The following is a 26,807-nucleotide window of genomic DNA, read 5'->3' as shown; positions in this document are numbered from 1 at the left end:
CTTAACCACTGGACCACCAGGGAAGTCCCTGGATCTTATTTATAATCTACATCACAAGTCAGATGGGCTGGACTTGTTACCTCCATTTTAGAGACGATGAAATTGAGGGTTGAAAAGTTAAATCTCTTGCTTAAAACAAAGGTGGTGAGGTCTGGTTAACTCTAAAGCCACACTCTGAAGCTCCCTTGTCACATCTATGTTAATTTTGCTCACAAAGATCTAGGTCAGTGTTTCCCTAACTGCCCGGTGTTTCCCTAATCTCCCCTGGAGATTCTGATTTGGTGGATCTGAGCTGGGTTGGGAGAATTTAGGATCTGACAGGTGATTCTTGTCGTCCAGAAATCTAAGAATTTGTCATCTAAGAAATTTGGGAAGCACAGGTAGTCATCAAATTCCTCCCTCCCCCCATAGTCCCAAACTGTGACTTTTATGGGGAGGCTAAAGTCAGGCATGTATATGAGACACGAGGCAAGAGGCTTCCTGAGACACCTGCCCCTATAAAATCCAAGCATAAGGAGATGAAAAAGCCCAAGTTTGATAACAGCTCCCATTTCTTATGAGCCTGACATGATTTCCTGGGGATCTGAGATATATAACATGGACTAGTAACTGTGACTGGGATAATTGTGATGAATTAGCTTAATTAGCTTTTGTGGACTGACTTTAGCGGATGCCAGCTGTGAAAATGGCCAATATAAACTAGGCAGGGCCTCAGAATGACTGAGGGAAGTAGATTTCTTGGGCTGTAAGAGCATAGTGGGCTCAGTGACATGGGTGGTTGTAGGTGGTTGCAATGATGCAGCTGCAGAGAAGATGCCAGGTCCAAATGCTGAACAGACACAGCTGGACCTGAGCAGGTCGGGGTGGTTTCTTCCCTACACGGTATCCTTCCTTATAGGCTGCTAAAGAAATGCTGGAGTATGCCAGTATATCAACAGAAAGGACAGGGAGAAAAGATTTTTAAAAGCCTTTAATTTAAATTCAAACTTATGACATGTCTTTCAAGTGGCAGCAATTTGAAAATAAAGACAAAATCATAAAACATTCATCTCCAGGCAGAAAACTGGCCTTTCAGAAATAAAATAGAAAATAAAGGGATGTGGGGCCAAGGGAATTTTGTTTAATGTTCTGAATGGACAAAACTAACCTTCCCCCCACCAAAAAAAAAATACAAGATGAAACAAAGACAGGAAAAGAGAGAAAATAAACAACAAAAACAATAACAAGGAAACAATAACCAAGTAATTTAAAAACAGAAACAGATTTTATGTTTTTAAAAACCTGAACCTCCCACCGAAAAAACAAGAAGAAAGGAAGACAATAAAAGAGAGAAAATAAACAACAAAAACAATATCAAAGAAATAGTAACAAAGTAATTTAAAACAGAAAAAAATATTTTTGCTTGTCTAGAATGAAAACTGTTTGGTCCTACTACCATTCAGATCATCTCCTCTATTGGTGCATGATTCTATATCGATTCAGAATAAAAGGATGTATCTGTTAGAATTAGGTCCAAATGTGTACAACAAAAATAAACATATAAGTAGAAGTGGCTTCAAAAGAGAGTTTAGTTCTTGCCATCATGAAAGAAGTCCAAATGGAGACAGTCCAGAGCTAACGCAGTGGCTGTTCACAGCCTCAGAGACCCAGGCTCCCACACTGTTTCAGTTCATCCATTCCTTCATCAGCATCTGTCTTCTTCCCCCCAAAAGATGGGGGCTTAACTCCATGATGGCTTAAACTCCAGCCATCGTGTCCACATTTTGTCCTCAAGAATAAGAAAGAAAGAGAAAGTAGCAAAGAGCATGCGTTAGCTAACTTTCAAGGAAGGTTCCTGAAAGTTACTCCATAGCGCTTCTGACCCCATCTAACTGACCAGCATTTAGCCTCAGGCCCATATTTAGCAGCAGTGGAGAATGGGAAGCTGGTCTTCAGTCACACACGTGCACAGCTGAAAATTAAGGATGTAATCACAAAGACAGAAGGGGTGAATGGATAGCAGAGTGGGCAAATTGTTTTGCCACAAAATGTAATGTTCTACCCACAAGGAAACAGCTTATGGAAGCTCTGGGCTTGGTAACCAATGGGGATCTTAGAATAAGCCTTTCCTTTCTGGCCCCGCCCCCTCACCTGAAGCAGGAGTCTTGAGGCTAAAAGAAAATGCTCTTGCCTGATCTTTCTCTGCACGGCCACCCCCACAAAGCCTCTAATCAGGTGCCTCAGACAAACTTTTGCCATGAACTCCAGAAGGCTGTGCAGACTACTAAGTTTCACCTGCATCCTGGGAGCAAGTCACTGATTCAGAAAGGAAGGTCCCATCTGCGCACTGCCAGGTGTGTTCCGGAAGGTGGGTGCTGTCCTGGGGCGTTGGTGATTCCACTGCTGAAACTTCCTGCCGTACCAGCTGGGCTGAGACCTGCAACTAGCACTCCTGCTGTAGCAAGCATTATCCCACCTTGTTTTCTCTCACCCAGAGTGTGAGAACTGATCATTTAGCTGCCCTCAGTAGGGCTGAGAAGGCAGTAATGATGGGATGGCTGGAGGAGGAGGGCTGCACAGCTCAAAGGGTTGGCTATGCAGGTTAATAAGCACATCCAGTGAGCTTTTACTCTATGCCAAGCATTCAGTTTTTTTTTTTTTAATATTTAATCCTCACAGTAAACTTGGGGTGAAGATGGACTCATTGTACCAGTTTTGCAGATGAGAGAACAAAGGCTTATAGAGGCTACTTGTTCAAAGTGAACTCAGCTAATAGATAAGTGATCCAGTCAGGTTTTAAGCCCCAGGCCCTTCTGACCTCGGAGAGTACCCGTTAGCCCCTACACGATGCCCTCTAGCATTTGTAGGGAGCTGCTCAGAAATGCTCATCCTTTCTCGATGCTTTCACATCGACATGTAGGCAGAGCACAGGTACACGGCTCCAACTGGGATAAGGGTCATAGGCTGCGTTTTGTGTTGTTGTATAGGAAGCCAGAGGGAGACGTGAACATCTGAGCAAAATTGACGCTGACTTATTGCTCTAAATAAGAATCTGCCCAGTGTAAGCTTGAAAGTGGCAACTTTTTCTTTCCTCCCTACTTCATTGCCACCTCTCTTGCTCTGCTGCCTTTGAGCAGTTGTCAGTGATGCTAACAAGCTGGCAGAGGATGTCAGGAAAGAGATAATTTATTCCCCATCTCCAGCAGCTGAGGATAGCACCTCCCCAATGACAGACACTCTTCCTACAGAGAGAAAGCAGCAAACCCTGGCATCTAATGAGTGGCCAGCTGGGGTTTCATCCCTCATGCTCACGTGGCGAAAAGGAAAGGGGAAGGTTTTATTTCTAGATACATTTCGGTGCTGTCTGAAAGATGTTGGCTTATGAAGCACAAAGGCTGGCTCCTGGGACCACCATGAGCACTGGCCCCACTGTTAAGACAGCTAGTGCTGAAGAAGGTTCTGGTCCACCCACCCCTGGAACTTCTTCGAAGACATCAAAAGAGACTGGCTTAGAAAAGTAGAGAGCTTGTTTTCATTGTTGTTTATTTAATTTCTGTTCTTTTTTTTTTTTTTTGTAATACAATTTGTCTCTTGTTTAGGTAGCCATCTTCCTTATTACCAGTGGCCAGGCAATAGAACCAAATCTGTGGTGGTTCTGGCAACTTTTTGGGCCAATGAGTACACATCATCAGAATAATAACTTTTTGATAACAATTCTCTAGTCCAGATCAGTTTTTCTATATAGTTCATAGTGTCCAGAAATAAAAACAATACATTCATGTTGCTCAGGAGTTCTTTCTGGAATTGAGACCTTAAAGAAATTTCTACCGTGGTTCTTTATAAAGTGGCCTCTAATATAATGAACAAGATGTTTAGTATTAAGATATTGTCACGACGAGGGTTGCTAGGTTAAAATAAAACTATAGAACACCAATTAAAATTGAATTTCAGATAGCAATGAATGATTTTTTAGTTTAAGTATGTCCTGTGAAATATTTTCAATATTGCTTCTACTAAAAAATTATTGGGGACTTCCCTGGCAGTTCGGTGGTTAAAATTTCTGATGCAGGGGAAACGAGTTTGATCTTTGGTCAAGGAGCTAAGATCCTGCATGCTATATGGCATGGCCAAAAAATAAATTAAAACAAATTATTGGGTACTACATAATCTCCCTTATATGTGGAGTCTCAAAAAGTTAAACTCGTAAAAGCAGAGAGTGGAATGGTGGTTGCCAGGGGCTAGGAGTGCAGAAAATGGGAAAATATTGGTTAAGGGTACAAAGTTTCAGTTATGCAGGATGAACAAGCTCTGAAGATTAAGTGTGCAGTATGGTGGCTGCAGTTAATAATACTATATCATATACCTAAAACTTGCTAAGCAAGTAGATTTTAAGTGTTCTCACCACATATGCACACACACACACACAAAGTAACTATGTGAGGTGCTGGATATATTAATTATTTTGATCACGATAATCATTTCATAATGTAAACATATCAAAATATCACATTGTATACCATAAAAATATATAATTTTATTGCCAAAATAAGTTAAATTTCAACAGTTTTAATGTTTATTTGAAATTCAAAGTCATTGGGAGTCTCCATATTTTATTTAGCAACCGGACTTGATAAATACACCATGGAGACTCATAGAGCTGCTTTTGTTTTGTTTGTTTAACATTTTATCTTCACCCACATTACACACCCACAAAGTGCAGGAAGTCAAACAGTTCGATGTGACTTGCTATAAAAACATGGTTCTTTTACTCTTCTCTTTCTTCATTTCCTGCAGATCCAGAAACAACTATTTTCAGTTCCTCTACCTGATTTTTTTCTGGCAAGCGAAGTATAGCTTCATTTCTCTAACCTCGATGCCGTACTGCTACATCTTGATTTCTCAGTTTCAGACATTATCTATTGACATCCTTCTATGGAAAAAGAGAATTTTAGCTTTCACCACCTTCTGCAAGCTAACTGTCCTTCTCCACAAGCTCCCAGTGTAGTTATATGGTCATTTTGATCCAATCAATAGTCAGAATTTACATTATTATGACCAGGTAAACCCTATTCACAGCGGAGCCATTTACATTTCCTTTGTGGCATAACCTTTGGAATCTATTTTTGTTGTTGTGGGGGGTGGGGTGCGTGTTAATAATGGTCTCTGCTGAGTTTTTAAGGTACTTACCACTAATTAGTCCCCAAGCTCTTTCCCAGTTATGTAAATCTATCAATTATTCAAAACACAGTGGGTATTCTAGCAACTTCATCTTCTCAGAAAAAAATTTCACCCCGTTTCTTACCTCTGACTTGAATTGATTGATCCCCTGGTCACCTGCACAGCTTCATCCTGGGATTCCCCCCTTTATCACCATTTGGGGCACATCTTTTTCCTCTTGTACAGGTTCACCTATTCCCTGGAAGCAGTGTCTCCTGTTTCTCCGGTCACTCCCTCATCTAATGTGGTATGCCCTCTGATAAGCCCTCAGTGACTGCTTGCTGAAGGAAGAGTGGATACCTCCATGAAGACTCCTGTGCAGGATGAAGACTCCGGCGTCTTGGAGTGTCACCACAGGGGCCTTCACCTTGCTTAGCACGTGCTGCGGTAGCTATCGCAAAACTCTGGATCCCACCTTCCTACTCCTGTCTCCAGCCTCCTTGGCTGGTTGGCCTTCTGGTCTCCATAGAAGTCAGGATCTTCATTTCCCATATGAAATGTCAGGGCAAATAGTGTTCATGAGTTAATTGGAGAGTGGCCCCTGGGTGGCAGGTAGGATGCCAGAATGTCCTGCTGGGTTGGGCACTGCTGAGGGACACCTAACCCCTCATAATGGGTGGAATCTCACCTCGATACTGAAGTCTTGACTCTCTCCCACTGTTGCAAACCAAACTGTCTGAGTGAAGAGCCTTTAAAATGTCATTAGAAGCAGCAGGCACTAGGTGCCGAAACTGCAGTGAGAGTGATGAGTAATGAAGGTAATAAGACACTTGCTCTATTTATTTGTTTTCTCTTCTTCTTCACTAGTGATTAATTAAATAAAGTGCCTAGCGATTTAATGCTCTGCCTCTCTCCTAATTGGATGTGGATGGTTGTAAAAGGGATAGATTTATTTCCTATTTCCAAATTGTAGCCTGACAGGAATGCTTCTGCTTTCTGATCCCCACTCTCATTTTTCTCTTTCGTCTACTTTTCCTCATCTGATAGAGTAAGCATCAGGCAGCATGCAATCTTAAGCACTTCCACCATGACACCACCTGGCCTGACCAGATGTGACGGCTGCATTTATCCAGCTAATAAAACAACATGGCCTGGCTTCATGATTGCAACAAAAAGTTTTATGGTTCAAGATATCCACATAGATCAAAACCCCCCCTTTTTTTTTTAAAGAGGAGGAGGGACTTCCTTCCTTGGAGATGAAATGTGAGTTATAAATAACAATAGGATTATATACAAGTTCACTTTTTTTGGATTCCATAGTGAGAACAAAGGTTGGTCCAGCCAATTTTCTATAGTAGGTAGAGAGACTGAGGCAGAGAATTCATATCTAGGTGAGAGAAACATGGAAAAATTCCTCTGGAACAACATAATTGGAATGAAAACTGGAGCCCTGCTCGTGGCTGTGTAATTAGAAATCATATTCAATGAGCAATTATGATGAACACTGTCATTTGCCATCTATTCAGGGGAAAATAACTAATATACTTACTTGTGTGGGATATCGCTCTGCTGGCACGCTGTAGTTCATGGGGTTGTGAAGAGTTCGATGCAACTTAGCAACTGAACAACAACTTGGAGGGAAACATCTTCATGAAATTAATTTCTTTCACTAACAATTAGGATAGTCTTAGCTGCCATTGACTGTCAATAATAGTCCCAACATCAAGGTAATAACTGTTGGGGAAAGTACTTGTTAATTCTGCAGCCAGTTTGAGAAATTTCATCTTTCCCTCTAAGCAGGTCTGACAAAATGGTTACTAATACTTTCTGAGAGAAGAGGAAGGAAAAAAAAAAAAAACAGAAGAAGAAAGGTTTTAAAGGGTGAATGGTGGATTACAGCAAATATCAGATTATGTTGAGAGGGAAAAAATTTCCCTTCTTCCTGTCTAGGTTCTGTGGCCGGTCTAATTATTAAATTGATGCAAGGCACAATTGTACTCATCTCACACACTAGCAAAGTAATGCTCAAAATTCTCCAAGCTAGGCTTCAACAGTATGTGAACCGAGAAGTTCCAGATGTTCAAGCTTAGAAGAGGCAGAGGAACCAGAGATCAAATTACCAATATCCATTGGATCATAGAAAAAGCAAGAGAATTCCAAAAAAAGCATCTACTTCTGCTTCATTGACTATGCTAAAGCCTTTGACTGTGTGGATCACAACAAACTCTGGAAAATTCTTAAAGAGCTGGGTATACTAGACCATCTGACCTGCCTCCTGAAAAATCTGCATGCAGGTCAAGAAGCAACAGCTTGAACCAGACATGAAACAATGGACTGGTTCCAATTGGGAAAGGAGTACATCAAGGCTGTATATTGTCACCTTGCTTATTTAATTTCTATGCAGAATACATCATGCAAAATGCTGGGCTGGATAAAGCACAAGCTGGAATCAAGGTTGCAGGGAGAAATATCAACAACCTCAGATATGCAGATGACACCACCTTATGGCAGAAAGTGAAGAGGAATTAAAGAGCCTCTTGATGAAAGTGAAAGAGGAGCATGAAAAAGTAGGCTTAAAACTCAACATTCAAAAAACAAAGATCATGGCATCTGGTCCCATCACTTCATGGCAAATAGATGGGGAAACAATGAAAACAGTGACAGACTTTATTTTCTTGGGCTCCAAAATCACTGCAGATGGTGACTGGAGCCACGAAATTAAAAGATGCTTGCTCTTTGGAAGAAAAGTTATGACCAACATAGACAGCATATTAAAAAGCAGAGACATTACTTTGCCAACAAAGGTCCATCTAGTCAAAGTTATGGTTTTTCCAGTAGTCATGTATGGATGTGAGAGTTGGACTATATAAAGAAAGCTGAGTGCCTAAGAATTGATGCTTTTGAACTGTGGTGTTGGAGAAGACTCTTGAGAGTCCCTTGGAATGCAAGGAGATCAAACCAGTCAATCCCAAAGGAAATCAGTCCTGAATATTAATTGGAAGGACTGAAGCTGACACTCCAATACCTTGGCCACTTGATGTGAAGAATTGACTTATTGGAAAGACCCTGATTCTGGGAAAGATTGAAGGTGGAGGAAAAGGGGATGACAGGGGATGAGGTGGTTGGATGGCATCACTGACTCAATGGACATGAGTTTGAGTAAGCTCCGGGAGCTGGTGATGACAGGGAAGCCCAGCGTGCTGCAGTCCATGGGGTCGCAAAGAGTTGAACACAACTGAGTAACTGAACTGAACTGAACTGACTGAAAGCAGATTAGCATGAGAAAAAACAAATTTAGTTTCATATGTATGGAAGTCCTAAAAGGATATAGGTCCAAATAAAGAAGCTTTTATACCTTTTAAATAAATAAACAATAAATATCTGAAGAATTGACAAGGCAGAGGGGTTTGGGCTAGGGGTGGTAAATGATGAAGATACAAAACTTGTTTTTACAGCCTTTTTGGTCCTAAATCAACCTTTCTCTTGTGATAAGGATGTCTCCCTTTCTCCTGGTACAGGCAAGGTACATTTCACATGGAAGATTTATCTCCTGCTTTTATGAAAGAAGGGCGGGTGGTGGGGGAGTTCAGAGCAACCTTTCTGCTTTTACTGTTTTCTTTGACTCCTGCAGCTTAAGATAGTCAGTATGCTGGGGTGCCATATTTTAGTGTAACATGTCCTGAACCCTATCAGTGGCAAAACATATTTAGCTATCAGTTCAGTTCAGTCACTCAGTTGTGTACAATTCTTTGCGACCTCATGAACTGCAGCACGCCAGGCCTCCCTGTCCATCACCAACTTCTGGAGTCCACCCAAACCCATGTCCATCGAGTCAGTGATGCCATCCAACCATCTCATCCTCTGTCGTCCCCTTCTCCTCCTGCCTTCAATCTTTCCCAGCATCAGGGTCTTTTCCAATGAGTCAGCTCTTCGCATCAGGTGGCCAAAGTATTGGAGTTTCAGCTTCAACATCAGTCCTTCCAATGAACACCCAGGACTGATCTCCTTTAGGATGGACTGGTTGGATCTCCTTGCAGGCCAAGGGACTCTCAAGAGTCTTCTCCAACACCACAGTTCAAAAGCATCAATTCTTTGGCGCTCGGTTTTCTTCACAGTCCAACTCTCACATCCATACACGACCACTGGAAAAACCATAGCCTTGACTAGACAGACCTTTGTTGGCAAAGTAATGTCTCTGCTTTTTAATATGCTATTGAGGTTGGTCATAACTTTCCTTCCAAGGAGTGTTTTAATTTCATGGCTGCAATCACCATCTGCAGTGCTATGGTGTTATTTAAAATAATGAAAAACCCAGTAAAGGCCAGAAAATTGAGAATGATGGATATACCCAGGTAGAGATAAACCAGCAAACCACCAGGAGGTCTTGGACAAATCTCTACCTGGCATGAGCTTGTCCACTTTCTGTCTTTACTCACACTGGGTCTTTGGTCAGACACACCTTCCTTCCCAGCAGAGGATGAGATGGTGGGATAGCAGCACTGATTCAATGGACATGAACTTGAGCAAACTCTGGAAGATAATAAGTGATCAGGAGGCCTGACAGGCTACATACAATCCATGGGGTTGCAAAGAGTCAGACACAACTTAGCAACTGAACAACAAAAACATTCTCATTCCCTGCTCTAGTTGGCAGGAGGGTACTCCCTATTGGATGCTTCTTTCAAATGTCCTTTCAGGTGAATCCCATTCCCCACTCCCCCACCAAGATGACTGGGTCCTCCTCCTGTGCATCTGCAGCATCTGTACCCATCTCAGATCCCACTGTACTGTAGTTACTTGTGCTATCTTTGAGGTCATTTTATTCATTTTCATAGCCCTAGAAAATGTCATGATGCTTGAAAAGCAGTAAATATTTAGAAAATAAATATTGAACAATTTAATAAATGACTTTAATTGTTAAATAATAAAAATAGCTTGCTTTTGAATTGTAGTCTATAATTTTCAAAGTACATCCACACACATTACCTCATTTGCTTCTTGGAGCCTACTGTGAAGTAGGCAGGACAAGTGTTAGTAGTAAATAGGGCTTAAAAAGCAAATTCAATCACTTCTTAAGCTTAGAGAAGAGATGACACAGTCCAAGTCACATTGATTATTGCACAATGAGAAAACCACTGGGGAACACTATGTGCTTGATCAGAATCCCTTTTTGGGGATTCTAGAAACAAATTCTGGGTCATCCTTCCAATTATCTTTGGTTATGAACAGATGGCCTTGTTTCCTAAGTCATGAATTGTGAAGTCTAGGCACACATATATAGAATTACTCTTGAAATTATAAATCTAGTAGTAATGACCTAAGACTGAAAAAAAAAACTATGTTCTGGCTCAGGGTGTGAGGTATGGAGAGTTTAAGGCTATATTCACTTTCCATCATTCATCCCTCTGGGGGTCCAGGAATTTGGGTTGTCAAGTATTGAGTCATACTCGACAGTAGAGAAGGACCGTATTGGAGTGGAGAGACCCTCAAAACATACGCTGGACTTCAAAGTAGCTGTTTTTATTCTTGGGTATAAAAAGATGCTATAAAACTAAGAAGAGAATGGAAGAAAAAGGAAAACACAATTTAATTTAATAAAGTAATGAGCACTTGTACTTTTCACCTGCCTACTATTTATCCCTCCTTTTCTGAGAATAGCTCTGATTTTCCCTTGGAGAACCACTTCACTCCATAAGGTTTTGGTGAGGTCAACCCCCTGGTAGTTGGTACCAGGAATAACCGTATAACCTCGGCCTGGCCAATGAGTACCTGCCATCTCCTTAGCCACAGTGATGGGTCCAGGAATCTGCACATGATTCAAATTTCCCCAAGGAGACTCAGTTTTGAGGCTCTATTGAAACTATTGGGATGAAGAAGCTCTTCTCCTAGAATGCTAGCTAAAAGGAGAGTATAAACCAGGGGTTCATTGTGGATAGGTCCTGTTTGAGGTGAAGCCAACAAAGAGGAAAGTAGACCTGGGAGATGAGAAAAGAGATGTATGGGCTTGATCTGAATGACCTTCTTTAGTCCCTAGGTATAGGTGTACCCAATGTCAGTTCTACTTTGGATTTTTCAGTTACATGACCTAATATTTATGTAATAAGCTAATACTTTCCTTCTCTCCAATCAGTTTTGGAGTTATAGTTTCTTTCTTTATTTGTTTTTGCAACTCAAATTCTGATAGAAGCTTGCAACTTGGAGCAGTATGGTGGGAAAGACAAATGAAACAGATGGAAAAGCTTGGCTCATATGCTTATATGAAGCAAGATTCAGTATCTCACAGAACCCAGGTGGAAAACAGGAAAAGAAAGGAGATTAGAATTATACGCACCTTAAAAAAACAGCGTGGGTGTGTATAAGTGTAGGGGCAGGAGAAGTGACACAGCCAGTCACATGGAAACGTTATTCACTGGAGCTCCAGGTGGGTGTTCTGCTAAGCGGCACGTATGGGAATGGTTTGTAAAGACATGTGGTTGCCATAGTCAGTTAGAAAATAGTAAAATATAAGTGCTGTTGCTGTGCTTGTATCCAAGCAGCATTTTGTTATGATCTGGTTATAAGATGTGCCTCTGGAATATGGATGTTTACCTTATGCAAATTATATTAGTGACTCATTTCTTTCACATATAAAAGAGGTAAACAGTGAGTTTTGTTAACTGCGCTGACCAAGGATTCTTTCCCTGGGGTTTATGGCTCATGGTTATGCCTCAGTTCTGTGAATCCTTTGAAATTATGTGTAAAAATTGCATATGTGTGCATTTTTCTGAGGAGACGGTCCAATTCTCCAAAGAGTAGATGAACGAAAGAGTTGATTGGACCTGGAGTGGACACCTGACCCATGTTGACCAATCAACAGCCACTTCCTCCCTTGAATTAGGACTTTGAGCAACTTCCTGCCAATCTCTGAGAGAGGCTGGCAGTGAGGAGAGTAAACTCAGAAGCTGTGGGCTGCTATGAGGAGGGAAAGCAGACACTGTCAAACTGCAGGGGGAGAAAGTAGGAACTGACGTCACAGAATATGAAAGCATGAAGACAGGTGGACCCAGAGACAGACCGTGAGAGCTGTTCTCTGAGCCGCAGCAGCTTGCTGGTTCTTGGTTCAGGTATCACATGATGCCTTGAAGCCTGTCTCTACCTCTGCTTTGCCATCTGTGAGATGCTCTTGTGTCTTTCCAGGACATTTGCTTTTTTGTTTTTGTTTTTTTTTTAATCTGGTTCCAGTTGGTTTCAGTTATTTGTGAATAAAGGCTCTCAAATAAGACAAGGAATTACAGTAAAGAGACATCAGAAGATCCTTGCTGGACGAGGAAGGGGAGAAACAAGTGGGGGCTCTTACATGCATTGTCTCATTTAATCTTCACTGAATTCCTGCCATTTTCCACCTGAGGAAATGCAGTCTCAGAAGGGTTAAAGGTCCTTCTCAAGTCACAGAGCTAAGAAAAATTTATTTATATTATGGTGCAATTTAATGAATACAATTTTATTTATGGCAATATCAATAACTCTCTAGTGACTTGGTTAGTAATGTTGGCTTCTTTCTGGGCAAAATGAATGCAAATTGACAAGTGAAAACTTCATGGGTCTTCCATTCCTGGAGCCCCTGAATTTTCCAAAGAGCTTTTCAACTCTCTTTCCAATCAGGAATCATTTGTTCTCTTTATTTAAAAAGTTAATAGTATCTTTTTTGCCATCTTTAATAAATATGTTTTTCATTACAAAATATATTTATATATTCATTACACAAAAGTTTAAATACAGGAATATAGAAATTGGAAGAAAGACTACCAGCCCAATCATTGCTAACATTTAGATATATTTCCTTTGAATATATTTTATTATACATACTTTAGTTATTTTGGATTTGTTTTGTCTCATGTAGTTGAGACATTCTGTGTTAAAATTGTGTTTTACAAAATTTTTGTTGTTGCTAGAATTTAAACTTGTAGACAGTTTGGTTACTACTTGTGCTACTATTTTTTCTCCTGTTACTACTACTATTTTTACAAATGCTAAATACTGTTATCTAAATGTAGAAACTTGTCTTATGTTTACAAAATGCTTTCACTTGTATGATGTTTATTTAAAATTTGTTTTAATCTAATTTTGGTAAGAATACTTAATATGAGATCTACCTTCTCAACAGATTTTTAAGTGTCCATCTAGGGTTGTTGTCTACGTGTATAATGTTGTAGAGCAGATCTCTGGAGCTTACCCATCTTACTCAACTGAAATTTTATGCTCATTTGTTTATAATTCCCCATCCCCTCTCCATCAGCCCCTGGCAACCACAATTCTATTCTTTGGTTGTATGAATTTGACTATATTAGATACCTCATATAAGTAGAACCATGCTTTTGATGTCTTTGTCTGACTTTGATATCATGGTAACACTGGCCTTGTAAGTGCGTTTGAAGTGTCCTCTCCACATCAGATTTTTTTGGAAAGAGTTTGAGGAGAATTGCCATTAATTGCTCTTCAAATTTTTGGTAGAATTTACCAGTGAAGCCCGCAGATTCTGGGCTTTTCTTTGTTGAGAGGTTTTTAATTGCTGATTAATATTATTCAAGTCCTCTGTTTCCTCAGTGATCTGCCTAGACCTTCCATCCATTAGTAAAAGAGGGGTATCGAAGTTTCCTGCTATTATTGTATTTCTCTATATTTCTCAATGTTTGCTTTCTATATTTAGGTGCTCTAATGATGGGTGCATATATATTTATATTTGTAATTGTTTAATATTCCTAGTGAATTGATCCCTTATCATTGTATAATGTCCTTTTTTGTCTCTTGTCACCATTTTTGACTTAAAATCTATTTTGTCTGATGTAAGTGTAACCATTCTTGCTCTCCTTTGATTATCATTTGCATGAAGTATCTTTTTCTATTTCTTCATTTTCACACTGTGCATGTCCTTAAATCTAAAGTGATTTTAGAATTGTAGTTGGATTATATGATCTTAACTAATCTTCATAATTCCATAAATAATGCAAATCCTTTTACATTTCCATTTTGAAAGCAATAAATTGGGGCTTATAGAATAAATGACTTGCTCAAGTCCATGTTTAGTGAGAGAAAGAACTGGGACTAGACCCAGTCTTCTCATTGGTGGTGCTATGCTGTTTCCATAGAACCACCCACTGCATCTCTTCATCCCATCCTCTCCTACGTGCACAAGAGAAGCTGCCAGATGCCTCAAGTTCCTCAAGGCCCAAAACGAGGAGTCTAGTTTCTGGTGTAAAGACCACATAATTCCTTGGGAACTTCAGATACCATCCTGTACCTGTGTTCTTAAGTCTTGGTGGCTACATGCTCAGATACTTGAAGTTACTCAGATACTTCTGTGGTTAATATGTTATTGTGGTTCTGGCACTCAAGAGTATTACATGGTATTATCTATCCTTTTTCTTGTATCATTTGTTAGTGCTTTATTATTAAGTTATAAAAAATTAGATGATATGTATCATATCTTTGTGGTTGTCATGGAGCTTAACTGTGCATCTCAGGCTGGTAAAACCAACTGAGACAATAGTTGGATGAGGAGGAGTTGCTTATTAATGTTAAAGTGAGACAGAGTTCTTCTGCAGGCAGACCAAATGACGCTTTCCAGTGGGAGGGATGATGGGAGCATAACTACAGTGCCTAAGCATGGCAAGTGAAAGTGAAAATGTTAGTCGCTCAGTCGTGTCTGACTCTGCAACCCCATGGACTGTGGCCCTCCAGGCTCCTCTGTCCATGGATTTCTCCAGGCAAGAATACTGGAGTAGGTTGCCATTTCCTTCTCCGGGGGATCTTCTTGACCCAGGGGTTGAACCTGGGTCTCCTGCATTGCAGGCAGTTTCTTTACTGATTGAGCCACCAGGGAAGATGCCAGCATATCCCATATTCCAAAGTATGTGTTCAGTCACCTCAGTCCTGTCTGACTCTTTGTGACCCCATGGACTGTAGCCCACCAGGCTCCTCTGTCTATGGGATTCTCCAGGCAAGAATTCTAGAGTAGGTTGTTATGCCCTCCTTCAGGGGATCTTCCCAATCCAGAGATTGAACTCACATCTCTTGTGTCTCCTGTATTGCAGGCGGATTCTTTAGTGCTGAACCACTGGGGAAGTCCATTCCATAGTATAATCAGGGCCGAAATGTTCACGGAAGCTTACAGACTCCCAGAATATGCTATGTAGTTTCTTCCTATGGAGAGACAATATAGAAATTAGGAGGGGACATGTTGGAATTTGAACAAACCAGTGGCTTTTATATGTTTTCTTGGCATGATCCACAGTAAGAAATACATTATGGCTCATATGTGTGCGTATAAATGAAACAGAAGTCTCAGCAAATAATACTTTTATTACACACTATGTACCCCTAAGTGCTCTGATAATTCCATTCCAATCCTTTAAAATAAATGTGAGTTGTGACCCACTGAGTAAATTTTACTATGCACTAATCCAACATTAGGTCATAACTCTCAATTTGAAACATTCTGAGATAAATCTTAGTTGAAGCTCTGCTACTCTACAACTTCTCCATCAGTAAAAGGAGATGATGACATTTTTCCTATAGGTGGTTGTTTTAATGAAATGCCGTCTGTGGTCACTTGACAAGCTCTGTGCTTTGTTTTTTCACTGCTGTATCCCCAGCACCGAGTGCAGGGTGTGGTGCATAGTTGGCACTCCATATGTGTAGTTACTGTTACTGATTCCCCACCCCATCCTGCCTGGTTTTAGACAGAAAGATGCAGGCTACATTAGGACACTCCCAGTGATGACCCACTGCAGGAGACTTGAGACTAATCACCCTATGGGCCTTTATGAGGAAAATTTTACAGAAGCTATTCTGATCAATCCATCAGCCAAATCTGAATCTATGGAATGTTTATGAGGGTAAGATGCTGGCAGAACACCAAGAAAGACTCAAAAGAATCTGAGTCAAAATTCTTTTGAGTCTTTCTACTAACTATATTTTGTGTATTTCCACTAACTAGGAGTTTACTTGATTGAATAAATAATACAAAAACACCAAGAGGTAAGTAGAGGTGCAGGACAGGCAAATCAGCACTAAATACTATGTTTTGTGTGATAAAGACTAGAAATTTTTAATTCATAGTTGATGTGATTTTAGTACACAATTGATCTAGAGCATAATGAAATAGCTCCAAGGCATTCATTAATGATTTTTCAGTGAATTTATATGTTATCAGCCTCTGTGACATGTAGGTATTTCTTCCTTAGTCCACAGACAATGAATTTGAGGATTCCGAACCATGTCAGTTAGCTTAAAGCTCAACATTCAGAAAACGAAGATCATGGCATCTGGTCCCATCACTTCATGGGAAATAGATGGGGAAACAGTGGAAACAGTGTCAGACGTTATTTTTTTGGGCTCCAAAATCACTGCAGATGGTGACTGCAGCCATGAAATTAAAAGAAGCTTACTTCTTGGAAGAAGAGCTATGACCAACCTAGACAGCATACTAAAAAGCAGAGACATTACTTTGCCAACAAAGGTCCGTCTAGTCAAGGCTGTGGTTTTCCCAGTAGTCATGTATGGATGTGAGAGTTGGATTATAAAAAAGCTGAGCACCGAAGAATTGATGCTTTTGAACTGTGGTGCTGGAGAAGACTCTTGAGAGTCCCTTGGACTGCAAGGAGATCCAACCAGTCCATCCTAAAGGAAATCAGTCCTGAATGTTCATTGGGAAGACTGATGCTGAAACTGAAACTCCAATACTTTGGCCACCTGATGTGAAGAACTGACTCGATAGAAAAGACCTTGATGCTGGGAAAGATTGAAGGCAGAAGGAGAAGGGGATGATAGAGGATGAGATGGTTAGATAGCATCATCAACTCATTGGACATGAGTTTGATTAAGCTCCAAGAGCTGATGATGGACAGGGAAGCCTGGCGTGCTGCAGTCCATGGGGTTGCAAAGGGTCAGACACGACTGAGCGACTAAACTGAACTGAACTGAACCATGTCAGGGAGACACTGAAGCCTTATGCTAAGAGAAAGGGTCTTAGGGTCAGAGGGTAGTGGGTTTGTCCAGCTCTGATGCTCACCAGCCCTGTGGTGTTTAGCTAGTGACTTGACTTTGTGGTTTTGCTTCTTGCAAAATGTGACTGGTACTGTCTATCTCATGGTGTTTTTGGAGGGTTAAATGGATTATGATCTGTAAAACTCTTAGCAGAGTTTCTGGCCAAGAGTGAACTCTTGAGGAAGTTGGTTGATACTCTTGTGGTTTTGCTGCCCTTTGGGGTCCAAGGCCTTTGTTCGTGCTCAGTCAGTTCTGTTATGCCTGACTCTTTGTGACTACATGGACTGTAGTTTGCCAGGCTCCTCTATCCATGAGATTCTCCAGGCAAGAATACTGGAGTGGTTGCCATTTCCTCCTCCAGGGGATCTTCCCAACCCAGGGACTGAACCTGCATCTCTTACATCCCCTGCATTGGCAGGCGGGTTCTCTACTGCTAGTGCCACCTGGGAAGCCCTTTCCAAGGCCCTCAGCAGCAGAAAATTAAAAAAAAAAATGTTATACCAGTGGGTGGGTGGTCTCCTGCTGGCCTCCAAAGCACATGGTGGCATGGGTCCTTCCAGAAGCCCTGCAGCTCTTCACAGACATTATTCTGGGAGAGAAGGCAGCGGGAATTGTCTTCATGGTGGAGGAGATCTGGCATGGAGAGGTGGAGGCTTCACAAGCCTTAAGAAGGCAAAGCAGATGAATCACATCAAAAGAACAAACCAGCAAAGGGACTTGGGTTTAAGCTTCAAGTCCTCTTCTTTGTGAGGTCTGTGATCCTTGGCAAGTTCCCAAGATCTCTTTAAGGCCCAGATATCTAATTCTGTCTCTCTGGTGATAACAGAGATAAGGGGGCTTCCCTGGTGGCTCAGATGGTAAAGAATCTGTCTACAATGAAAGAGACCCGGGTTCAATTCCTGGGTGGGGAAGATGCCCTGGATGGCAACATTCTCCAGTATTCTTGTCTGGAGAATCCTATGGCAAAGGAGCCTGGAGTGCTATGGTCCATGAGGTCACAAAGAATCAGACACAACTGAGTGACTAGCACACACATACATGAGGACAGTACGATGAGCTACTTTATTTTTGGTGACACAAAGCAGGTATCATCAGCCTGTGCTTTTTCCTGGAATAGCATTCTGTGTGGACCCCTGCGCACCTGCTCTTGTCTGCCCTCTGTCCCCCTGTCCTGCACTGCTCTGCCCCCCACTTCTTCTCCTTTTCTAGGGCAAGACAGTCAGAGTTTCAAATTTCTGCATGTCAGTCATTAACTAAGGGCTCTCTGGGTGAGATAGGGGGTGCAGAGAGAAAAAGAATAGATTGCCAGTCATTTCTTGCTTCTTTGCTGTGGGGGATGGTCCTTTGAAAAAGAGCAGCAGTTACCAGCTATTGGAAGCAACTTGCATGCCAAAACTGGGGGCGCAGGGAACAGCTTGGCCCAGGGCCCTACACCTGTGCACCTGTGCACAACCCCACAGAAGCCACAAAGACAGAGCTTGAACTAAGGCTGAATCTAAGTCTTGCTAGAATACTCCGTGATCCCCCCAGAACATGAGAGGCTCAGGGGCCAGTGAGGAGTGGGTCCAAGGCCTTGGTTCACTCACCAGCTTTCTGCTCTGAGAGGCTGGCTGGAGACAGTGCTCACGCCTCCCAGGTTCTGATGAGGCTGGAGGCTGTCTGCCTGGCTGCACCTGGGGTACAGCTGCTGGCTCTAAAACAGCTTGGCTGCAGTAGGACCTGGGCTTCTGTTTTCATATTCTTTCCTGAGGTCAGTCAAATGCGGCCAAAAGAGGAGACAGAGGAGAGATTCAGAAACAAAGTTTTTTATCTTCACAGGTGCTAGAGACAGGAGGTGAGGCTCACCCTGCAGCGCCACGTGGGAAAGACAGCAGGATGGTCAGCAGGCAGAAGACAGAATAGAGTGAAGGCAAGGTTTAGGGCAGAGCCTTTATTGGGGGAGGGCAAGACAAAGCTTAGGATTGGCTAATCTGAATAATATGGGCAGGCTTTGGGTCATAGGGGTGCCCCTGATTGCCTGGGCTTCCCTCGTAGCTCAGATGGTAAAGAATCTCCCTGCAATGCTGGAAATCTGGGTTTGGCCCCTGGGTTGGGAAGATCTCCTGGAGAAGGGAATGGCAACCCACTCCAGTATTCTTGCCTGGGCAATTCCATGGACAGAGGAGCCCGGTGGGCTGGAGTCCATGGGATCTCAAAGAGTCAGATACAACTGAGGGACTAACACTATTACTTCCTGGTTGCCTGGCACCTGGCTCTGGGATGATAATGCAGAGGAATATTGTCCTGCCCCCAACCTCCAGAGCCACTTGGAGGAAAAGGGACTTTGAATGGCTTAGTCTACAGATCAAAAACTCCCTTTGACCAGTCTGTAAGAATTAGCAGCCCAGGAAAGGACAGTCTTTCGCTGCCAGAAAGTTTTTTTTTTAAGATGTCAGAACATCATAATATACCCAAAATTGAAAATGTAACAGAGTTTCTCAGCAACAGAGCATCCCATTATCTGTGCTGTAGTTGTCTGGCCGCTTGTGTTTGGTGTCAGCCACCCTGTGCATTCACGAGACCTGGCCCTATTAACGGCTCTCACTCCTGAGGGGCGGCATGTGAATAATAAACTGCCTGAAAATAAAAAGATGTCATTGCTTCTTTCCTGGCTGAGTCTTTACTTGCTTTGTACTTGATAAGGAGATGTGCAAAAAAAGCTGATGGAAAGCATTCTGAGGGAATCTGAGTGGAATACCAACACTGTCAGCTAGAGTGGGCAAACATCTCCATTTTGAGTAGAGAAAATTTAGTCTCAGATCAGTTATATTGTATGGATTACATGGTCAGTGGTGAGGCCAGGACTAGACCCAGAGTCTTCTGATGTCAAGGTCATTACTCTGCCAATAGAATATGCTAAGTAAGGTGTATCCCAACTGAATATCTAGGTCCAAGCAGATACCCAGGGGGTAGTGCCTTCCCTGGGCAGAAACTGTATTGAAGCTCTAGGTCTGTCACAGCTCCCAGTAATCAGTGCCTTCCCCAAGAACTCCGTGGTGGGAGCTGCTCAAGGCAGGACTTTCAGGGGAGAACTTTCTAGAAATGACTATGTTTGCCATCACTGTGGTAAAACATCAATCATGCCGCAGCTCCAGGGCAGAAGTTTCACCAAACAAAGTGGTCCTCCATCCTTACCTGAGGGATCTAGCTGTCAGTTTCTGGTCTTAGGTTCCAGCCTCAGTCTCTTCTGCATGGGTGGCGTTCGGCCTCTATGGCTCGGCTTCTTTGGTTGTTGAATTAGACTGATGGTGACCTGTCTGCTCCACTGCAACTCTGGAAAAGCACTTTGCTTCTTTGAGCCTCAGTTTCCTCATTGTTAAAATGAGAAATTGAGCTAATTGTTCTTCTGGGTCCTTTTCACGAATAAGAATCTGTGATTATTTGCCTCTTGACAGGAACATTATATGACTTATCATTAGAAAACTTGAAAAAAATCAAAATGGCAAGCGTTGCAGAGAAACTACATTATAACCTCAGCTTTAAGGCGGCAGTTGTGTGCTGTCAGTTGAAAAGTTGCATTCCAATCAGTCTGAATTGTCAGGCTTTCAAAAGATGCCTTTTGTTGTTCATATCAGCAACTCACATTCATGCTATATTTTCAACTGTTTATTTCGAAATAATTTCAGGTTTAGGAAAAATATAACTCAAAGACTTTCCATATACCCTTCACTTACATTCTCTAAATGTTGAAATTGTACCACACTTGCTTAATCATTTGTTCTCTATCTTCACACAGACATGTGGACAGACCAACTGACAGACACACACACACACAATTAGTTTTCCAAAATGTTTTAGGGTATTGACTTCTGTATGTTTCAGTGTTTCTTTCCTGAGTAGGTGGACATTCTCTTATAATTTATGCAGTTATACAAGTCACCGATTAACATGATTACTAATTTAGGGGAGGATCTCATTCAGAGTTTGCCAGTTCTCTCACAAATGCCCTTTCCCTGGTATATGATCACAGATTGCATTTATGTCTTTTCTTTTTTTATCACAAATGATGTTCACTTTCTTTGATCATGTGATTAAGTTGGTGCTTACAGATTTCTCCATCGTAATGGAGAAATTACATTTTACATTCCTGATTAGTAAGTATTTTGTGGATAAATACTTTGAATTTAATATAAATATATAAATATTTATATAAATTAATAACATAAATATCCTGTTTCTCATGCTTTCTCCCCCTACATTGATCATTTAGTAATGATTCTAGCCTGGAACAGGCACTGCTGTGGTAGTTTCCAAGTGGCATTTTTGCTACTTTTACTAGTTGGAAGAGTTTGTCCTTTTCCCATCTATTTGTTTAAGTCATTGTGTGTTTGAGGATTCTTTTGTTTTATTGGTTATAATCCATCGTTATTTTGCTGCTCAAATTGTGCCATGTTTGACTGGAGGGAGCCTCTTCTAGCGGGCTCCTAGGTTCTTTTGGCACGTCCTCATCCTTTTTTGAACACGTCCTTGGTTTCTGACATCACAAGATACTCCAGACTTACTTTTTATTTTCAGTGCCTCGGCCCCGGAAATAGCCATTTCTCCAAGGGACCCTAGTCCTTCTCATTGGAAAATGGTATTGTGAAATCAAGACCCAGGTATGCTCACTGGTGTTCCCTTTCCTTGATGTCATTATTTTTAAGCTCCTTCAGTGAACAGAGCTAAGAAGCATGTCTTATATATCTATCAATCTACATACAAATATGTACACATCACACACAGAGGTATCTCCTGCTTTTCAAAAGCTCGCTTTATACTACTTCACTTGTATAAAAGATCTACACTACTAGCTGTTTTCCCATCCTGATAGAAATTAGAAGGGAGTCTTCACTTTTACAGAAAAATGTGAAAACAGTGCTCAGGGATTGTTTTGCAGCCAGTCATTACACAAGCAGCCTGCACCCTGAGGAGTGAGAATGACCCCGACAAGGTCCTTCCTCAGGAACTACGCTCAAGCATCTCTGCATCAAAGCCATAGCTTTGTACTGTGTCTGTGAGCATCTGTACTTTATTTTGATTTATTTTGTGTATCCATTAGCAAGATGTGTTCTAAGGTAATTGCTTTTTGACTTTATACCAATCAGCTTATGAAAGCCTTCATAGGAATCCTAGCTTTAGAATGGGGGCGGGTAACCTACAACCACATACACACACACACACAAAGCACATCTGTATCTATGTGTGTGTGCATGCACACACAGCCATGAGTTCAAGTTTACAATGATATCTTCAGTTTCCCTCCAATACTGCCAGGGTTCACTTGCCTTCCTCCTTTACTTACATGTAAGTTCCCAACAGTGAGAAATCGGTCTCTCTTATTATCTGCAATGTGTCCACTTATTTGCTCAGTCCTCATGTTAATACAGCTAAAGTAGTTTTAGAATTAGTAACCCATATAATAGTGAAAACAGATCTACTAACTAGAGTACAATATTTATTCACAGTTCTTCATTATATGTTGTTCCTAAGTTACTTATGTTAGTTCTATACTCCCCTCCCCTCTGCCCCCTTTCAGTGTAGTTATCTTATTCATTTGAAGTACAGCAGGGGTCATTTATCTAAGAAAGCCTTCCTCAGTGATCAGTGCAAAGAAAGAGGAAAACAATAGAATGGGAAAGACTAGAGATCTCTTTAAAAAAGTGAGATACCAAGGGTACATTTCATGCAAATATGGGCACAATAAAGGACAGAAATGATACGGAGCTAACAGAAGTAGAAGATACTAAGAAGAGGTGGCAAGAATACACAGAAGAACTATACAAAAAAGAGCTCAATGACCCAAATAACCACGATATTGTGATCACTCACCTACAGCCAGACATCCTGGAATGCCAAGTCAATAGGGCTTTAGGAAGCATCACTACAAACAATGCTATTGGAGGTGATGGAATTCCAGTGGAGCTATTTCATATCCTAAAAGATGATGCTATGAAAGTGCTGCACTCAGTATGTCAACAAATTTGGAAAACTCAGCGGGGGCCACAGGACTGGAAAAAGTCTATTTTCATTCCAATCCTGAAGAAAGGCAATGCCAAAAAATGCTAGAAAAGTAATGCTCAAAATTCTCCAAGCCAGGCTTCAACAGTATGTGAACCATGAACTTCTAGATAGTCAAGCTGGATTTAGAAAAGGCAGAGGAACCAGAGATCAAATTGCCAACATCCATAGGATCATCACAAAAGCAAGAGAATTCCAGAAAAACATATATTTCTGCTTTATTGACTATGCCAAAGCCTTTGACTGTGTGCATCACAACAAACCATGGAAAATTCTTAAAGAGATGGGAATACCAGACCTGCCTCCTGAGAAATCTGTATGCAGGTCAAGAAGCAACAGTTAAAACTGGACATGAAACATCAGTTCAGTTCAGTCGCTCAGTCATGTCCAGCTCTTTGTGACCCCAAGGACTGAAGCATGCCAGGCCTCCCTGTCCATCACCAACTCCCGGAGTTTGCTCGAACTCATGTCCATTGAGTCGGTGATGCCATCCAACCATCTCACCCTCTGTTGTCCGCTTCTCCTCCCATCTTCAATCTTGCCCAGCATCTGGGTCTTTTCAAATGAGTCAGCTCTTCGTATCAGGTGGCCAAAGTATTGCAGTTTCAGCTTCAATGTCAGTTCTTCCAGAACATCAGACTGGTTCCAAATTGGGAAAGGAGTACATCAAGGCTGTATATTGTCACCCTGCCTATTTAACTTATATGCAGAGCACATCATGCAAAATGCCAGGCTGGATAAAGCACAAGGTGGAGTCAAGATTGCCAGGAGAAATATCAATAACCTCAGATATGCAGATGACACCACCCTAATGGCAGAAAGCAAAGAAGAACTAAAGAGCCTCTTGATGAAAGTGAAAAAGTTGGCTTAAAACTCAACATTCAGAAAACTAAGATCATGGCTTCCAGTCCCATCACTTCATGGCAAATAGATGGGGAAAGAGTGGAAAGAGAGACTATTTTTTTGGGCTCCAAAATCACTGCAGATGGTGATTGCAACCATTAAATTAAAAGATGCTTGCTCCTTGAAAGAAAAGCTATGACCAACCTAGACAGCATATTAAAAAGTAGAGACATTACTTTGCCAACAAAGGTCAAAGGTATGGTTTTTCCAGTAGTCATGTATGGATGTGAAAGTTGGACTGTAAAGAAAATTGAAAGCCGAAGAATTGATGCTTTTGAATTGTGGTGTTGGAGAAGACTCTTGAGAGTCCCTTGGACTGCAAGGAGATCCAACTAGTCCATCCTAAAGGAAATCAGTCCTGAATGTTCATTGGAAGGACTGATGCTGAAGCTGAAATTCCAATACTTTGGCCACCTGATGCGAAGAACTGACTCATTCGAAAAGACCCTGATGCTGCGAAAGATTGAAGGCAGGAAGAGAAGGGGATGACAGAGGATGAGATGGTTGGATGGCATCACCGACTCTTTGGACATGAGTTTGAGTAAGCTCCAGGAGTTAGTGATGGACAGGGAAGTCTGGCGTGCTGCAGTCCTTGGGGTCGCAAAGAGTTGGACACGACTGAGAGGCTGAACTGAACTGAAGGATCATTTATTTCTGTTTTCCATTTGAATTTCCCCACCAGAATCCCTGATGGTTTTGTTTATTTTTTATTTTTTTAGTATATAAGGCATTAACATGATTCTAAACATCAAAACGACATGGAAAGTGTCCTCAGAAAATTGCTGATTCTTCCCCGAACCCCCAGCAACGCCATGTTTCTCACCCCATTCCCATCCTCCCATCCCCTGTGGATAATGAACATCATTGTATTTTCTGGCTATCCCTTCCTGTGTTTCTTTCTTTCTTCTTCTTCTCCTTTTTTTAATTTTTTTTTAATTTTTGCACAAATGAGAAGATACATGTAGAGTTTCTAACCAATTTTTTCTTCTACTAGAGATAACAAACTATAGATTCTGTTTTGTGCTTTGCTTTTCTCACTTAGCACCACATCCTGGAGAGTGCTTCATTCAGTTTGCAGAGCTCTTTCTTATTCTTTTGTATAGTTCCATGCTTCTTTGTTGTACTGTTATGGGAACCAGTGACCAAAACTTCCCTCCCTGGCCAGGCACGATAGTAACCACTCTCTTGAGGTATCTTACAACAGGAGGTCCTTGTAAGGAATGCAGAACTAACAAGTTACCACCAACCTGAAGAATCTGGAAAAGGTCAAAAGGAGAGAGGAGATGCCAGTCCCTATGTCCATGGTGCAAAGCAGTTCTCCTGGGTTCCCTTAGCCTTCTGCTCTCTGCCCAGGCTCCCCTTCCCAATAAAGTCTCCTGCTTTGTCAGCACATGTATCTCCTCAGGCAATTTATTTCCAAGGGTTAGACAAGAGCCCATTCTTGGACCCTGGAAAGAGTCTTCCTTCCTGCCACAGTACTGCCTGTGAAATAAAATATGTATTTTATGGCAAGAGAAGAAAAATTTAGACATAGAACATTTTCTCTACTCTTTGGCCTCCTCTCTCCCCTTTACTGTGCACTGTGTGTGTGCATTTTGCATCGGCAAAACCTCCCCATTGACAGAAATACTTACTTAACCATAAACAGCAGCATTCTCCTAGCAGCTGTTGTAGCCACGCATTCTGGGAAACAAACTCACTCAGAAGGACAATGCAGATTGTGGAGTGCAGTTTATTACACCAACGGGCCCAAAGCAGAGTCTCCTCTTAGCCAAGGACCCCGACCAGTTTTTCTGAAAACCTTATATACCCTAAGTGTACATGCCCAAACCCACCTCCCCAAATTCCCTGAAACTAGTATGAACAAAAGAAAAGAAAGATACAAAGTTAACCCATGATTTGTATGCCTTAAGCCTAGGTAGTTAACAGTGGACAATTATCAATAGGCCTGTGGTCATACCCCAATAAGCATAATAGAATTTATGATTCAATTTGGTTACACAGATAATTAGGATACTCTTTCAGGCAACAGAGAGTCTAGGTAGAGCCCTGGGGCTCTTCCTTCCAGGGGGCCTGGTTTTCCAATTGGTATGTCGTTTCCATAGATACTGGGCACATAGCTCAAAGTCCACAGTCCGGCCCAAGATGGAGTCCTGCTTTCAAGATAGAGCCTGTTCTGTCTGTTTCCTCCTTCACATCTACAAGACAACTCTTTAAAAGATAACATTCCTTCTTGATCTTGTAAGGGACCATGATAACACTTAGCTCTGGACTGTGTAAACTTAATAATATGTCATATAATGTACAGCTCTCTGTCTCAAAAAACTTACATAACTTTTTTGATGTCTAAAAAGGCAGAACAGTTCTCAGAGCTTTCTGAGATGCTATTCCCTGGTTATAATCCTCAATTTGGCTCAAAACAATTTTTCCATTTCTTTCTTGGGTCGACTGATTAATTTTTCATTGAGAGTTATTTATTCAACAATCCTCTGATATATGGGTGTTAGGAGGTTGCTGGTCTGCAGTTGGGACCTGTTGTTCACTGCCAGAGGTCCAGGTCTGCATGCTGTCTACACTTGAGTGTCACCTGCCCTGGATTCCTCACTGTCTGGTCTAGCCCTCTGTGATACTGTGATTTATAATAAACATATATTTGGTCTTTATCCCTGTTCCTGGCACAGAGCTCCTGAAACTCTTGGAATTTCCTA

At 41.5% G+C, this 26,807-nt stretch overlaps 1 protein-coding gene across 8 annotated transcripts in view; it reads left to right on the top strand.

Annotated features, from left to right (window-relative positions):
- LOC147356841 (uncharacterized) overlaps positions 1–26,807 on the top strand; it is a 101,035-nt gene that overhangs the window by 23,416 nt on the left and 50,812 nt on the right. For 3 of the 8 annotated variants that reach the window (XR_015143558.1, XR_015143555.1, XR_015143554.1), the window contains one exon: positions 5,383–6,035. The exons of 1 other annotated variant lie outside the window; for it this stretch is intronic. The gene's annotated coding sequence lies outside the window, so the exon portion shown is untranslated. Of the gene's footprint in view, positions 1–1,813; positions 2,348–5,382; positions 6,036–26,807 lie in introns of those variants that run through there. 4 more of the 8 variants (XR_015143559.1, XR_015143560.1, XR_015143557.1 and 1 more) reach the window with 3 other exon arrangements.

This window comes from Bos grunniens, chromosome 16, assembly GCF_055505025.1.
Source record: "Bos grunniens cultivar Pamir isolate PY7600 chromosome 16, Bosgru_T2T1.0, whole genome shotgun sequence".
NCBI classification, from domain to species: domain Eukaryota; kingdom Metazoa; phylum Chordata; class Mammalia; order Artiodactyla; family Bovidae; genus Bos; species Bos grunniens.
The sequence above is the reverse complement of the archived record's forward strand: the minus strand, read 5'-3'. Positions and strand labels throughout refer to the sequence as shown.